The sequence below is a fragment of the Octopus bimaculoides genome, chromosome 17, assembly GCF_001194135.2.
Source record: "Octopus bimaculoides isolate UCB-OBI-ISO-001 chromosome 17, ASM119413v2, whole genome shotgun sequence".
In the NCBI taxonomy this organism is placed as follows: Eukaryota; Metazoa; Mollusca; class Cephalopoda; order Octopoda; family Octopodidae; genus Octopus; species Octopus bimaculoides.
Genome location: NC_068997.1, coordinates 34312952 through 34317893, shown reverse-complemented (window position 1 = coordinate 34317893; position 4942 = coordinate 34312952).

Sequence of the window (4942 nt, the reverse complement as noted above, 5' to 3'; positions counted from 1 at the left end):
GTATAATAAAAAAATATTCAGACAAATACATAACAAAAACACCAGGACTTACAAATATATATAACATATAGAAAATTGCACTACTGGGCACTGCACACATCCTACGCAAAACACTTTCAATACAGTAACCATAAGAGCATCACAGCAAACCACAGCACGTACCCAAGGCACACAGAGCTGCGCTCGGTAGTGAAGTGAAAGCACCTTATAACAATAAAACTACTGAACAACAATAATAATAATAATGATAATAATAATAATAATAATAATAATAATAATAATAATAATAATAATAATAATAATACGTTAGGTGGACAAAGAACCAGTTTGAGGAAATGGACAGTAAAACCAGAGAAGTGATGACAATTAACAGGGAACTACACCCAAAAAGCGATATTGACAGGGAGGAAGAGGAGGAAGAGGTCTAATAGAATGCAAGATCTGAATTGTTAACGAGAAGAACAGTCTGGGATGGTACATCAAATAGCAGAGTGAACATCAATTAGAGTTAACAATACAATACCTACCAAAAATGTGATGCAACCACAAACATTTAAGAAACAGGATGAAGAAAAATGAATAAACAATTGAAAAAAGAAATCATTGCATGGGCAATACCTCAGAGAATCAAAGGAAAAGACAACACCAACACTTAGAGATAGCTAAGAAAAGTGATCTGAAAGGATGTACTGAGGTATGGATATGCAGTGCTCAGGAACATTAGGATGTGTGGCAGGAAAATCGAAATTTCTCATATTGTGAGTGACTGTAGCAAGCTAGCTCAAAAGTATTACAAACGGAGACACGATAACGTGGCTAAGTTTGTTCATTGAAGGCTATGTGAAAAATACGACCGTGACAGAGCACGTAAATGGTACAAACATGAACCAGAAGGAGTCAGTGAGAACAAAGAATATAAAATACTGTGGGATTTTACAATCCAATGTGACTCCCTAATCGATGCTCGGAGACCAGACATTGTTGTGGTAGATAAAGGAAAAAAGGAAACAAAGTGATAGATATTGCAATAACTGGGAATGTGCGCATAAGTGACAAAGAACTAAAAAGCTGGGAAAGTGCAGAGTACTAAAAGACGAAATTGCAAGGATGTGGACTATGAGGAGAGTGTATATCATCCCAGTAACTGTAGGTGTACGCGGAGCACTAATAACCAAGTTTGAGAAATATGCCAGAGAAATCGGAATTGACATGAGAGCAGAGCAAGCGTCCCCCGCCCTCCCCCAAAAAGTGCTCTGCTGGGACAGCTAGAATTTTGAGACTGGTACTTGGGAGTTGAATGTCTTCCGTAATACTTAACAACCAATTATCACTTGTATAATTTGCACAGAGAGAGACTCTATGAGGCCTCTGACAAACGGCTGTTGTCCGCTCTCACAGAATCAACTAAAGCAAGCAAGACCGAGCGCTCTGAGAAGTAAAACATCATCAACAATAACAACAACAATAATACTAATAATTCTTTCTACTGGTGAACTTGTCGATTACATCGACCTTAATGTTTCACTGGTACTTAATTTATCGACCCCGAAAGTATGAAAGATAAAGTCGTAAAGATAAAGGATGACACGTAAATAATGATGATGATGATGATGATGATGATGATGATGATGATGATGATGATGATGATGATGATGAAATGCCTTGATGCAGTACCAGGCAGTGGCTCACATGGCTTTTGATATTAACTGATTGGAAGTGGTCTCATGTACATTGTTTTGTCTTGATATAAAAGATGGGCTATAGTAAATATTCTGATAAATACCACAGATTTGCTTGTCAGTTGCTTGACCTTAACCAGTTGAGCATGTCATTGAGTGGCTGACGATATGTGCATCTTTGATCCAGTTGTCTTCAATATTATTCATGCAAGCCTTCTTTGCTTTTTGTTTGATGTCTTTTGCATCAATGATAGGTTCGTCACTATTTGGGTCTCTTTGGTCTTTCTGGTTGTTAATTTCTTAATCAGGAGAAGCAATGGTAGGTCTGTCAATTTTTGGGTGTCTTTGGTCATTATTATTGTTAACTTGTAGACCACAAGACTTTTAAAATTTCTGACGAAGCTTCATGACTGAAGCTTGTTTGGAATCTTCATGTTTCAGTGCAGTTCGTAAGAGCACATCACTTGTTGTTTTGAGGTACGTTTCAAAGCCTATTATTGCTGATTTGAAAGATTGTTCGAGCTGTACCAGGCCTCTTCCACCTATTTTTCTTGGGAGATAAATCTCGTCTACATCTGATTTTGGATGGTGCATTCAGTACCTTGTAAGTATTTTACGGATTTTTCCATACATTCTTTGCATGTCAATGAGACTCCACTTAATGCTACCGAAGCTATATGTGGTTACTGGTATGGCCAAAGAATTGATTGCATTAATTCTGTTAGCAGTATTTAATTCTGAGTTTAGGATCATTCTTACCTTCGGTTAGCATTCTTTGTGGATTTTTTCTTTCACTTTAGATTGCTGGATACCATCACCTTCATTGGTTCTCAGATATTTATATACTTGGGATTGGTCTGGGTTTCGGATAGATGTGGTAGTATCCTTTGCAAATTTATCAAGTCCGAATTCCATACCTATATCAGAGCTGAATCCTGAGCTCTTCTAATTCTTTGTCGTTTTTGGCAAACAGTTTTAGATCATCCATATAGAGTAGATGATTAATTTTCTGATCAAAGATCTTATACCCTCTTTTAGCATTATTCAGTTGCGTGGATAATGGGAACAGAGCGAGTCAGAATAGTAATTGTGATAATAAGTCCACTTGAAAGATACCACAGGCGATATTGATGTCTGGTGAGGTGGTATATGTTTGTGTGTGGTTTAAATTGAGGCTGGTTCTCCACGAATTCATGAATACTTTTAAAAAGTTCACAATTGTTGGAGCTATCTAGTAAATTTCCAGGGCCTTGATGATCCATGCATGGAGGACACTAACAAAAGCCTTCTTGTAATCTATCCAAGCGGGGCTAAGATTTCTACGTTTGGATTTGCAATTTTCAATGACCATTTTATCCATTAGTAATTGGTCCTTACATCCATATGAACCCCTTTTACATCCCTTTTGTTCCACTGAGAATAACTTCCTATTGTCCAAGAATTCATATGCTCTATTCGCTATTATAGATGTTAATAGTTTATATATGGTGGTGAGACATGTTATGGGTCAGTATTTGGGAGGGTAAGCAGTTTCTTCTGTTTTTGATAAGGGATATATAATCCCTTCTGTAAGCCACTTTGGGGCTTTTGCAATGTTGAACATGACATCATTGAGTGTTACGGCTAAGCTGTGGTGGTTGCTCATTAAAGAGTTAAGCCAAACATTTGGAATCTTATCTATACCTGGGGATTTCCATTTCTTTGACTTGCTGAGCGCCGCTATCAATTCTTCAATTGTTATATCCTGCCATTCTTGATATTTGAGTTAGGCATTGGCCTCTCCTATGTCCCTGACCCAATGTGCATTCTGATTAAACTCCTTTGGATTACTCCAAATCTTTTTCTAAGAATCTTCAATTTGCTGCTAGAGATAGGGTGTTTTCACAATAATGGTATTTTCACCTAGTTCCCTGTAGTTTTGTCTATGGAATGCTGAGCGTCTTTTTTTGTATCTTGCTAGTCGTTCGGTTTTTTAGTGTAGTTTTTGTTTGAGGATTTCAGTCTGTGTAGCCTTTCTTTTCTTGTAAAGGTATGTTTAGTAATTATTCTTATTAGTTTGTTGGGTTTATTAGTTTTCCCTTTGCTTGCTTCAAGTAGAAAAGATATATCTGCTCTTAGTTGGATTATTTGCCGGTTTATTCTTTCCATCCATGCAGGCTGTTTGTGTACATTGCACTTTTTGTCTTTCTCTAATTTTAATACCGCATTTCTGAGTTGCAACATAAGCAGCTGAGTAAATGAGTTGAACAATCACTTCGAGGGCATTTTCTCTACTATTCTCAAGGCGCTGTCGTATCAGCTTTCCAAGTGTTTGATCAACTTCTTTGATTACTTTTCTGTTCTTATTAGTATTAATAATTTTGGGAAGTGGGGCTCTATCGTGGAAAGGTTGATGTAGTTGTATTAGATATTGTTCTAGTATTCCATCTAACAGTTCATTGCTGACATGATCATTTATAGTGTCTGTAGTATCAACTGATGGTCTACCTTCATAGGGTTCTGTGTACCCAGTTTGCTGGTTTGAATTTTCAGAGCTTTTTGCCTATGGGTATAAGTGAGTATGTGGTATACTGAGCTGACTTTTGACTTATCTGACGACTTTTGTCAATTTCACTGTCAGACTCTATTTTTAGGATATCACGTCTCACAGTTTATTACAGTCAATGTACAGCCTGCTATGCAGGTTTTTGCACCTCCAGATATTGTAGGTCTCTTTTTATGTGGTTGATGTTTCTGGGTTTAATATTGAATAATAATAAGCATTCATAACTTCGATATATTCCTCCCTAGTCCATTTCTGTTTTGTATTTCTGTTTCTTTGAGATAGGTTTAGTAATTGATCCTGAGCGTCAGTTTCGGGAATATCCGTGGTTTGATTTGCTACAGGTTCTTGAGGAGGTTGGTCTTGATTTAAAGTCAGAACCTAAGGTCACTGATGAACGCGTACATTGAACGGGTTCTAGTGGGTATTTCCATGGTTGGTATCCAGAGCCGTGCTATAAGCGCACAAGGTTAACCAGTTGTCTGGTTCCTTGGGTAAGGTTCAGAGGTCCCAGGCATCATCCTTTACCGGGGGTGAGGATTTTATTTTGAGAAGTTTTAAATTAGTTCATGTCTTGACCTGCCGCCTGGAAGGTGTCAAACGGCAGGCCGACAGAATTCATGTAGTATCGTAGAAAGAGGCAGATATCGAATGGACACCCAGAGAGAGACAGAGATAGGGAGACAAAAGACAAAACCATCATACAGTCTCCGAGATATTT